Source organism: Pistacia vera, unplaced genomic scaffold (assembly GCF_008641045.1).
Source record: "Pistacia vera cultivar Batoury unplaced genomic scaffold, PisVer_v2 Contig223, whole genome shotgun sequence".
NCBI classification, from domain to species: Eukaryota; Viridiplantae; Streptophyta; class Magnoliopsida; order Sapindales; family Anacardiaceae; genus Pistacia; species Pistacia vera.
The window spans coordinates 3,009,234-3,022,405 of NW_022196028.1; the positions used below are offsets into that span (position 1 = coordinate 3,009,234).

At 36.8% G+C, this 13,172-nt stretch overlaps 1 pseudogene; it reads left to right on the forward strand.

Annotated features, from left to right (window-relative positions):
- The first annotated feature begins 9,913 nt into the window (after positions 1 to 9,913).
- On the forward strand, positions 9,914 to 12,958 carry LOC116130563 (annotated as a pseudogene).
- Positions 12,959 to 13,172: the final 214 nt, after the last annotated feature.

Here is a 13,172-nt window from a genome sequence, read left to right on the forward strand (position 1 = left end):
AGAGTGTTTCAGCATAATCTAGGGTTTAAGAATAAAGCATAATCCAGGGTTTAAGAATAAAAAAAAGGGTAAAGGTATTAGTAAGCCTAAATCAGAAACTAGGAAATGCTTTTACTATAATAAAATTGGGCATCTTAAAAAGAATTGCTATGATTGCATTAAGAAACAGAAGCAGACTAATACTGAAAGCAATCTAGCATGTACTAGTAATAGCATTGAGCTTGTTGAAGCTCAAACTATTTTAAACTCTATTAGTGCTAAGAATGGGTTTTAGATTCAGGGTGTTCTTTCCACATGAGTCCAAATAAGGACTGTTTTCAGGACCTTAAACGTGATGAGAATGAAATTGTTTTTATGGGTAATAATCACTCGTGTAAGGTCTAGGGAGTTGGTAGCATTGCCATCAAGCTGAATGATGGCAAAGTAATTAGACTAACCAAAGTAAGATACGTACCTGAACTAAAACGTAACCTAATATCTTTAGGGACACTTGATGAGCCTGGATGCTTTTATAAGGCTCAGAATGGTTGTATAATAGTGTACAAGAATAATCATGTATTACTTAGAGGGATTAAGAAAAATGGGTTGTACATACTATGTGAGCATTACTATGATAACTCTTTAATACTGCTCTATTTACTACTAACATGTCTGCTACAGAGAAATGGCAGTTGAGGATGGGCCACATAAGCTAGAAAGGTATGAACATTCTCAGACAACAGGGTTGTTTTGTGAATGATACTATCACTAACCTGGAATTTTGTGAAATATGTGTGTTGGGTAAACAGCATAGGATGAGTTTCCCAAAAGGAACTCATCAGGCCACTAGGTGTTTAGAATACTTACATGCAGATTTGTGGGGTCTTGAGAAGGTTAGGTTTCATGGTGAGAACTCATATTTCCTGTCTATTATAGATGACTTCAGTGGAAAGGTTTAGGTGTACCTCCAAAGGTCTAAGGATGAAGTCTTTACCAAGTTTAAAGGCTGGAAATTCTGGTGGAAAACCAGCGTAAAAATAGAGTTAAGGCCCTTAGGACTAGCAATGGTTTAGAGTTTTGTAACTCTGAATTTGATACCTACTGTAGTGACCTAGGGATCCTAAGGTATAGGACAGTTAGGAGAATGGGGTTGCAGAGAGAATGAATAGAATTGTAACACCCCGGCCCACTGTCGGCCCAACACAGTCAAGATATTGTCCACTTTGGCAGCCTGGGTGGTCCGACTTCGAAGCCTAGTCTCACGGTTTTGTTTTCAGGTCCAAAAACCCTTGCTCAAGCCCAAAACGCGTCTTGACTATTGGGGGGTCCCCTTGGTATTTAACTAGCTCAAGCCCCTCCTTCCCAAGTGATGTGGGATGTCTCAATCTCCCCTTCTCAAGATCCAACGTCCTCGCTACAGACGAGATCTCTTAACTATCTACACACTTCCGTTTGGGATTGACTCTGATACCAATTGTAACACCTTGGCCTACTGCCGACCCAACACAGTCAAGATATTGTCCGCTTTGGCAGCTTGGGTGGTTCGACTCTAAAGCCCAGCCCCTCATGGTTTTGTTTTCAGCCCAAGAACCCTTGCTCCAGCCCAAAACGCGTCTTGACTATTGGGGGGTTCCCCTGGTATTTAACTAGCTCAGACCCCTTCTTCCCAAGCGATGTGGGATGTCTCAAGAACACTGTTGGAAAAGGTTAGGTGTCTCATATTCACCTTGGGGCTGCCTAAAACCTTTTAGGGAGAAGCCTTAACTATTGTTGCCTACCTTATAAAGAGGAGCCCCTCTAATGCTATAGAATTCCAATGTCCTGACTAGAGATGGTCTAGTAGGAAGCCCAGCTCAACCACTTAAGGGTATTTGGGTGTAATGCCTTTGCACACACAAATGTTAGACCCAAGGTCTCTAGATGTGTGTTTCTAGGATACTAAGAAGGGACAGAAGGGTATAGGCTTTGAGAGAGAGAGAGAGAGGCTCTGGGGGTAAGAGTCATAATTAGTAGTGATGTGGTCTTTAATGAATGTGTTTTTCCTTGTAAATCTTCTAGCCCCACTACAGGTACCTCTAATACTGAGACTGATGATCTGAACCATATTGATACCACCCAAATTAAGGTGGAGCCAACAATGTACCGAACTGACCTGACCAATTCTGATGAAGAAACTAAACCTGCAGAGCTATCACAACCTGCGGGTATCACTCAAGGCACTGAAGATGAAGTAATAGAGCCTGAAAGAGAACCTCAACAAGCTGATCTTGCTTAATATCAGCTTGCAAGGGATAAGATCAAGAGTGAAATCAGATCCCCTGCAAGATACAGCTATGCATACCTAATTTATAGGGCATTGGTGGTTGGGGTTGAAATCAAAATAGTTGAACCTACCACCTATGAAGAAGCTATAAGCTCAAAGGATAGCAAGCAATGGTTGGCTGCCATGGGTGAGGAAGTTGTTAGTAAATCGATCGATAGAGGCAACGGAAAAATAAAAATTTTTGCCCATCGATCACTCTGATTTGCCAAGATCAGGGTCTATATATATAACATGCTTAAATTGAAACAATAAAGATCCAATATGTATATATATATATATTGGATACCAGCGTTTGGAGGCTCTGCCACTGTCTCTAAATGTGATTTGCTACTGATTCGAGAACGGAATCGAACTCACGTCCTCCACACGAGTCAGAGACCAAGAATTAATTTTGTTAGAATTAATTATTGGCTTTAAAGATGGTATTTGAATGATAGAGTGAAAAGAAGAAGAGATAAAATCTTTCTCTCAAAAGTGCACCCACAGCAAGAATGAGAGAATTCTAGGAAAACCTAAATTTTGCTTTCTTTAAATAATCAAGCAAAATTTCCATTCCACCCCCATAGTTTAGCAACAACCCAAACGTAGGTGAAATCACATATTAGTTCCTATTTAATTATTTAGTTAAATATTAATATTAACTCTAATAATTAAATTTTTAATTTTGCTAAATTACTCAAATAACAAAATTGGACATAGGCTACAAAATCAGTAAATTTAATTACACAGCAAAATTACCAATATGCCCATTTTTCTAAAAGACAAATATGCCCTTACAAAATTTACCATTCTTAAACTGTCTTCTAAGTGTGTGACCTGTAGGCTTCTCATCATATCGGCAGTGAGTAGTATCACAATTGACACCAATCAATCGTCTCACTACACACAGACCAAGATTGGCCCCTAGCAAGGCATCATGGTCACCCAGTAAATTCAAATTTAGTGAAACAGCTACCTATCAACCATATGGTTATTATGCAATCAAATTCTTTAATCATCTGTTATCTCATCGAGACTGAGGTACAGAAATAGTGTCAACCTCAGTTATCCTCGATACCTTTGTATGTAGTTACTAGACTAATGATCAGAATGATAAATTGGATTGGGCAACAACTCAATCCCACTGTGGCCACAACTTTAGTGTCATTGTCATATACTGAATTGCCCCGTGAGATAACTTCTCCCGTAACCGGGAGTGATGAATTCTCTGTCTATCCACCGTAGTCTCGATACACTCCTCGATGCAACCAATCACTACCGGATTGATAGTTCTAAATAGAATTACATTAGGCTAGTGTCAAACTACACCAATCGGTGCACAATGCGCTTCGGTGATCTCAAGTCTAAGGGTCACATGCACCACCATTCGTTGAAATATTTATTCCATAGACAATGGGTTTCCATCTATATGGAATCCTCTGGTGGGTCAATCCAATGAACTTGCCTGCAACAAACACTTGTGTATTGTACTTGGTTGTTGGCAAACAACCTTAACAAGTGAGATCAGTCATTGGTTTTCGACAGGGTCGTTCAACACTATGATAGTCTTACCGTATTATCTGTGTCCTCAGTCAAAATAATACTGGGGCTAAGAACATTTCTAGAATGGCCACCATATGTGATTATAGGGTTCCCACTATCAAGATTTGAAACACTTGATACCCTTATCACGATTTTACCATTCTAAGGACATATATCAATACATACAATTATGATTTACATGATATAGTAGAAAATGTGTTAGACCGATCGTCACAGTCTAAAAATTAAACCTAAATACCGTAGTAGCGGTAAGCAGGATCGAATCAACAGGGAGAAAGACAAAAAACCTAATGTATTTTAAGTAGCGGAAATGAAATTGGCAATGGATTAATGAAACTAAATAGACTAAATGCAAATAATGAAATAGTGCAATTAAAACTAATAAAAACTTTATAATAAAAATGTTGCCGTTACGGTTTTGGTTCGACACGAGATCGACTCACACAATTCTCCTCTAACCTCTACGATCCCCTAAACCTACAAGGCAAGGTAAATCAATGAAATGGTTTCCCGACACTCTAGGTATAATCTACCTGTCTCACCCGATCACTCAAGTTCGTTGGTTAAAGACTATCATGAATGTCGTAAACGCTACAAGGCAATACCACTAGTTGGTACGCGATTAACAAATACAATCTGGCAACACGTAATACAATCAACCAACTTCAACTAAAACGCAACAATAGTAGAAATTAAATTAAATCCAAACACAACTCAATTACAATCGATGCAAAGTAATGTAAGCAATATTCATCATTTAATTATTCCAAACCAACGTTTATCATTCAGCAAGTTCTATAAAACTTAAATCACAATGGACAACAATATTCATCACAAGTTATGCCCAATCATATTAAAGTATCGAAATCAATCATGAAACGAAAACAAATATAATCTGAAGCATAAACTACCAAATGTATAATGGGCTCATCCAACTAGTCGAGAGTTGATAAGGAGAGTGTGGAGTCAATCCCGATCTCGCCTATGCCGTAACAGACAACCGGGAGCTAGCCGCTCATGGTGGTGATGACGGAGGTCGAAACGGTGGAAACGGAGCTGACCATGGCGGAGAGGAGGTAACCGACAGCGATATGGTGCGAAAAAGGGCGAAAACGCAACGGACAGCCCGGATACGAACAGTGCGGTTCGCCAGAAACCGTTAATTTTCCGGCGGGTCTCCAGAAAACGGTGGCGGAAATGGGATCCGAAGGTACCGATGGAAGCTCTGGTGAGGGGAGTTCAGATCAGGTCCCGGGGAGGTGAGAAGTCGCCGGAAATGACAGGATCTGGCCTGGAAGATGAAGAGTCGCGGCGGCTAAATCACGGATTCGGCGGTTTTCGCGGCGGCTGGCTGAGCTAGGAAGTATAGATCCGGCTATGGGGAATGAAGATCTACCTGGGGAGCTAGAAAGTCACCGAAAACGGCCAAAACTGGCCGGGAAGACGAAACGACGGGTGGAAGACGAAGCGTCGCGGCGTGGTGGTTGGCTCACGGTGGTGATGAAGCGATGATGGTGATCTGTGGTCGAGGAAGACGAAGGGTCGCCGGAGGTGGAAGACGAAGGGTCGCCGGAAAACCTATCGATGGCAGCCTCCTGTTCACGCGATCTGCACTTTCTTTTATAGTGGATATTGCAAAATTTCAGTTGTCCTGCACAATTGAAAGTGACAAAATCAGCCCCTTAAAACATGACTTTTACCCCCTAAACAGATAAATGAGACAAAATCACCCTGGATCCATAAACCACAACCTAAATCAATCATATATTTTCCAAAATCATTCCAAACACATTAGATTCATAAGAAAAAATATTAGGAAGCGATTTTCGTGAATAAATCATAAATTCTTTAATTGTTCTAATATACTTCAAATAATCACAAATGGGGTATTTATCACCAAAATAGAGTCACTTTTATGACTCTAACAAAATGTCTTTTATTGATGAATAAACATTATCAAAGAGTCAATTATACAATAATTGATTTGCTTTAGGGCACCTACTCCAACAGAAATGCACTCCTTAAAGGTAAATAGAACCTAGTCATTGATTTGAAAACCTAAAGATCAAAAGTGTGTAAAGTATAGATGGCTATTCAAGCTAAAGAAAGGGATAAATCAATCTGACCCTCTAAGATACAAGGCCACGGTAGTTGCAAAGGGCTACACACAAAGAAAAGGTAATGATTTAATGAGATATTTTCTTCTGTGTTAAAACTTAAACAATTAAGTTAGTGTGTCTATAGTTGCTCACTAGGATTTAGAACTAGAATAATAGACATTAAGATTGCATTCTTACGTGGTGAGTTAGAAGAAACTATATATATGAGTCAGCCATTGGTTTTATAGATAGAAATCTGCCTAAACATGTGTGCTTTGCATAAATCTCATATGGTCTAAACAGTCTCCTAGGCAGCGGTATAAACAATTTGATCTTTTATCGTTGGGATTGGGTTTACTATGAGTAAATATGACAATGCTTTTATTTTGCACTTTTCAATGACATGCCTAATATTTACTTTTGTATGTTGATGACATGTTGTTAATATGTGAGTCTAAGTCCAAAATAAATATTTAAGGCAAAGTTGAGTGTTGAATTTGATATGAGGGAGTTAGGATGTGCAAAGAGGATTCTAGGAATGGTGATAGAGAGAAAGGAATTTAATAACCTGAAAATTCACCAAATGTCATATTTACATAAACTTACATCCAAGTTTGGAATGACTAACTCTAGAATTGTTTCTATACCCTTAGCAAGTCACTTTGTATCAGCAAAGTGCAATGTCCTAAAACAGATTCTAAACTAATAAACATAGAGAACATTCCTATGCTAATGCATTAGGCTCAACAATGTAGCTAGATTAGACAAGACAAGACCTAGCCTTTGCTATTCTTTACTAAGTAGATCATGTCTAATCTTGGAATTGAGAATTGGGTTGCTTTGAAATGGCTTTTAAGTACATAAACAGTTTGTGCAGTTTGCAACACCCGACCCACTATCGGAACATAGAAGATATTGTCTACTTTGGCAAACTGGGTGGTCTGACTACAAAGCCCAACCCCTCCACAGTTTAGTATTTAACAGCTCAGGCTCCTCCTTCAAGCAATGTGGGAGTCTCAATCTCCCCCTCAGGATCCAACGTCCTCGCTGCGATCCCTTAGGCCACGAGATCTCTTGACTATCCACACACTTCCGGTTGGGGTTGGCTTTGATATCAATTGTAACACCCCGGCCTACTGCTGACCTAACACAGTCAAGATTTATCAGCTTTGGCAGCTTGGGTGGTCCAACTCCCAAGCCCAACCCTCACGGTTATTTTCAGGCCCAGAAAACCTTGCTCAAGCCCAAAACGCGTCTTGACTATCAGGGGGTTCCCCTAGTATTTAACTAGCTCAGGCGCCTCCTTCCTAAGTAATGTGGGATGTCTCAATGTGGTTGGATTATTGCAAGAGAAATATTGTACTTGATCTGGTTGGGTATATAGATTCTGATTTTGCAGGCGACAGAGATACTAGAAAATCTACTACAGCATATTGTTTTTTCTTGGTGGGAATTGTGTGAGCTGGAAGTCACAATTACAACCCCTGGTTGCTTTATCCACAACTGAGGCGATATGTGGCTTAACTGATGCGTTTAAGGAAGCAATTGGTTGCAAGGTATTCCGAAAGAGGCTAACTAGTTGGAAAGGCTTGTGATTGTATATTCTGACAGTCACACATCCACCTATGTAAAAATCCAATGTATCACGAGAGGACTATACACGTGGATGTGAGGTTCCATTTTGTGAGAGATTATTCAAGAGGCCATTGAACTTACGGAAGATCCCAACCGAGGAGATCCAGCTGACATGGGGACTAAGGTGGTGATTTCCACTAAGTTCAAGCATTGCTTGAACTTACTTCACATCAGATAAGGTAATAGAGTAAGAAGGAACATTAAAGATGCTTGTTGCACTAATTGGTACTGTTCAAAAGGGTGTGTTGGCTTCAAGTTGGAGATTGTTAAAGTATGAAGCCATAAACGGTGCAGATGACTTAATCCCATGCGTCCTATTTGAATGTGTCCTTTTTTAATCCTGGCGTCACATTGTGTGAAGATCCAATGTCTGCCCTCCTCTCATTTAGTCAACATATAAAAGCAGCCAATTCTCTATTGTGTGAACATATTTTGCTCTCTTCTTCGTGTATTTTTACTCTCTGCTAGGATTCTACTTTGCACTCAATTTGTGTAGTTCTTAGGCGATTTTGGTGAATCGTGAAAAAAGTTGTGTTTCCTTTTGGTTAAGAGGAGTGGGTTAGATTTCTCTTAGGTTTTATAAGGATTACTTTGAGTGGGTGTTTGTAATAGCGTTTGAGAGAGATTGAGAGTTCTTGTGAGTGTAATCTGTACAAACTTCCTTGATACATAGGCAGCGAGCCTCAGTGTTCTGGAGCTCAACGTGGACGTAGCTTGTTCAAATCTTAAACAAGTAAACCACGGTAATTGTTTGTGTCTTCGATTCTTCTTTAATCTGTGTGTGTTGATTAAATTGGCAGTAGATTAGAGTGTGATTTGGCCCAAATCACAACAATGTTTATCTGATTTCCAAACCTATTGTATAATTATCAATTTGCATTATTCAAAACCATTATAATATGTCGAACCCTTGTTATTATCTAAAAAAAAATCCACTATTTAATTCCAGTTATTAAAAAAAATGTGGTGTCAAAACCAATTTCATAAGCAACCCGCGCAATGCGCTGGCCTTTCAACTAGTTAAACTATAACATTAAAATTGAAATTAACAAGACTTTGATATTAATAACATATACTTAAAGAATTTAACATCAAACTTGATATTCTTAATATTTAAGTTGTACCCAATTAAAATTTAGTTTTTTTTAATTTTAAATATTAAAAAATTAAAACCTTAATTATGATTATTAATATTTTTTTTATTTTAAAAAAATAAAAAAAAATTGAACATTATGGTTGAAATTTTTATCACCCATTTCACACTTATGATACTTGATTAACATTAATTACATTTAGAATTATATATTAAATTTAAAATAAAAGTAATTTTAAAAGTATTTAAAATATGAATAATGTTACACTTATAAAGAAACTTACAAAGATCTCCATACAAAGTGATGTAGCAAAAAATGAAGGAATAGTGAATATGAGTTTGACTTTTTGTTTCACTTTTACATTCATTTTTGCTACTTCACTTTGTTGGATATCTTTGTAAGATAGATTGTTGTAAAAGTATTTTTAAGTAATTTTGACCATTGCCCTTGGTCATTGTCTAAGCCGCCTAATTTCGTGTAAGGTAGCAAAATCGTGATGGATCTTTGTCTATTTAATATTTATTTCTTATTTAAAAATTTTGTAATTTCAAATTTTGAAAGAGGAGAAATGAATTTTCTAATTTTTGGTTCAAAAATAAAAATTACTTAGACGTGTGAATAGCTGAACATGAATTGTTGTTTTGACACACAGGACCTCACGGTTTTGTTCTAGACTTAGACTCAACATGTTTTTTCCTGGGCTTCAAACCCAAAACGCCTTATGTTGGTTAAGGCCTCTAGCCCCATATATAAACACACCCGCTCTCACACTAGCAACGTGAGACTTCACAACATTAGAAATATTTTCATTTCTTTATTATTTGGAGTAGTATTTTGAAATATTATGTTAGATAGAGTTAGATAATATTACAAGGTAGAATTTAAAATTAAAAATAGTTGAATAATTTAGGATGATATTTTAAAAATAGAGAAATAGATATGCATTTGATTTGGAATAAGAATAGGGTATGGAAACAAAGTCACCATTAGTCTAACCCTTTTCACGGTGGTTGTTTTGTTGGTGATTCCACCGTAACATATCCGTTCGCAAACATCTGATTATTACCTGTTCCTAAATTACAAGTAAGCCAGTGGTTATTTTTCGCGGCCTTCCTCGTTTGAATTATGTTACGTACGGCTCACTTTCTCCAGAAAAGAATAATCTACTCCTCTCTACGTTCACCCTTTAAACCCTAGAAACACAACAGTTGCTCTTAATTTCTTAAAACCTAGAACGCACAATGAAGACCAAGAAGCCATTGAAACAACTCAAGCTTTCAGTTCCAGCTCAAGAAACATATCACCTCCTTCTGTATGTTATTATTTCACATTTTTAGATTTAATTACTGTTTATATTTCTTGATTGGGTCTTCAATTTGGCCGATAAATTGGAGAAAATTTTGAATCTCTACGATTTAGTTGTTAGTTTTCTTGGTTAATTTGATGCGATTAAATTGACACCATGAATCTTTATGAATTGTATATTCTCAGGACAGCGAGTGGCACATTTCATGATGGCGATTTGCTTTTGAATCAGAAAGGTTTGCGCCTCATTTCTGAAGAAAAAGAATCCAGGGTAAGTTCTTTATTTTGATTCTGTATTTATATTGCGTCTTATTTTGGGTCTTTGGTTAAAGATATAATTTTGAGTCTTCAGTGCGCTTGAATAACTATTCTTGAATTTTAAGGATTCTCTTTTCACTACAAGTTTGTCTCATAAACTCATGCTTATAGGAAACGATACCACAATGGCCCTGATGACTGTGAACTTGATGTCACAAACTCTTGTTATATGTACATCAGACTTTCATCCGCATGTCCGGAACAATATTCCTCAATTTTGTGTTTTAAAGCCTCTTGAAACTTGCTTCTATTGTAATTTGAACAGCATTCGATTGCAAGGAGCTTGATTTTGAGTTCTCTTTGGAAGACCTCGAGACAATCAAAGTAATTGGAAAGGGAAGTGGCGGTGGTGTACAACTGTTCGTCATAAATGGATAGGAAGACTGTTTGCATTGAAGGTCATTATACTAGCAACTAATGTGCTTTTGTTCCTTTTGGGCTTGCATATAAAACTATATGACCTGTTTGCTTTGTGCTTTAACTTATATTCTTCAACATTTGCTAGTGAATGAGTTTTTAATTTGTTTGAATCGATAAGTATTTTCCTTTATTCCTTATTCAATTATAAAAAAAAAAAAAAAAAAATAGGAGGGTTTAGGGTGTTTCATGTTTAGAAAATATTAAAAAAGAAAAAAAAAAAACACATTTCATCATCCCTAAAAGAACTTTTATTGCGGTTCCTATTTGTAAGTTTATACTACACAGATTCTCAAAGCAAAGAGATGCATAGGGAATTTGATTTCTGAACCATTTGGAATTTCGCCGAGTTGTGTATTACAGGTCATTCAGATGAACATACAAGAGGATATCGCAAACAATTGTGAGGAGCTGAAAATAAATCAGAGCACAATGTTCCCATGTTGTAGTTTGTACCACTCTTTTTATCACAATGGAGTTATTTCTTGTGTTAGAGATATGGATCGTGGTTCTTGGCAGATGTGATCCGACAAGTTAATACCATTCTGAACCATATCTTGCAGTTGTGTGTAAGCAGGTCTGTGAGCTTCCTTCTTATTAACTCATTGAGCAGCTTGCTACATAACAAAATCACTTGCAACATTTTAAAATCTTCTCTGTTTCTGGCTGAATAGCCTATTTCCTTTTGTATATATTTCAGGTTTTGCAAGGTCTTGTGTACTTGCACAATGAAAGACGTAATACACGGGACATAAAACCATCCAATTACTGGTAAATCAAAAAGGGGAAGTGAAAGTTACTGATTTTGGTGTGAGTGCAATGTAGCTAGCTCTATGGGTCAAAGGGATACATTTGTTGGAACTTACAATTATATGTCGGTATGTGAGCCTTTATTTCACTGTATTTCGTTTATCACATTGAATTCCTTAATCTGTATATTTCTCTTGTAGGCTTTATAGCATTTTCCCACACATCCAACCACATACGCAGTAAAGTTTCATGAGAATATTGACTTGAAATTTTTATTTTTTTCTTGTCTAGCAGAAAGAATTAGTGGGAGCCTTATGACTATAGCAGTGATATGTGGAGTTTGGGCTTGGTAGTACTTGAGTGTGCTATTGGACGTTTCCCTACATGCAATCTGAAGACCAGCAAAGCTGGCCTAGCTTTTATGAGCTGTTGGAAGCCATTGTGGAAAGCCCACCACCAACTGCTCCACCAGATCAATTTCACCAGAATTCTGTTCATTTGTGTCATCCGGTAACTTAAATAGATGTCAATTACATATTTAATATTGTCTAAATGTGTTAGTCTTTTCTTTTAGTTGCTTGTATTCTTTTTTTTTTTTTTTTTCGGTCATTGCTGATGTTTTAGATACCAACCCATTATTTTATATTTCCTTTTGGAGCCTATAAAGGATATCTGATGCGTAAGCTTGTGGATTTCATTTTGATGATATGCAATAATTCAGTTTCATTTGTTGAAATTTGAGTTCATAAACCTGAGCTTACTTTACAAGTTTGCTTCTGAAATTTGAAGACCCTGATAAATTAACAATATATCTACTGCACTTACCTTTTTGTCATTGAGTTGAAATGGTTATAGATTGCGTTTTTCAGTTTCTTCCAATGAGAATGGGGGTCAGTTGCAAAACATTTCTGCAATGACACAATGAAAATTTTGAAGCTTGTATTGAAAAAACAAAAATTTGAATTGTCTTGATAAATATTTTTATCATTCTACCATTTGTGAATATTTATTGCTGGAGCAGAATTGTTTATAAATAGTTTTGACTGCCACTTTCTTGCATTTTCAGCATACAGAAGGATCCCCGAGACAGGTCATCATCTTGGACCTCTTGGTTAGTAATCAACTGCACTGTACTGTTCATTTGACAATATTATGTTGAGAATGCTATGTGCACTAACTTATTGTACTAATCCAAGTACTAACCGTGAAAATTTGAATTTTTTTTTTTGAGGAATTTCAAATTTTCAATGTTAGTACTTGGATTAGTACAAAATGGTTAGTGCACATAGTATTATTGATTATTGTTTTATAAGTCATATATATATATATTTTCTTAAGAAAGAGTGGAGTCTCCTATGCATGATTTTTTTGTGCTTTCAGAGTCACCCATTCATCAAAAAGTTTGAAGACAAGGACATTGATCTTGGAATTTGGTTGGTAGCTTGGAACCTCCTGTTAATTATCAAGGTAGTTTGTCTTATAATGATGATATTTGAAGTGTAATATGAATCTACCAGTGTATCAGTAATCAGTCTGGCAACATTATATCAATTTTCATATAGCACTTTAAGCATATGATTTATAAAATATTCTTACAGATTGAGTTTAATATTTCAGTTGTGAGACAACTTAATGGAAAATTGTTGGTATCCTTCTGCTGTTATATTGAATCTTAAAAAAATGAAATAATTACTAATACAATCATTAGGG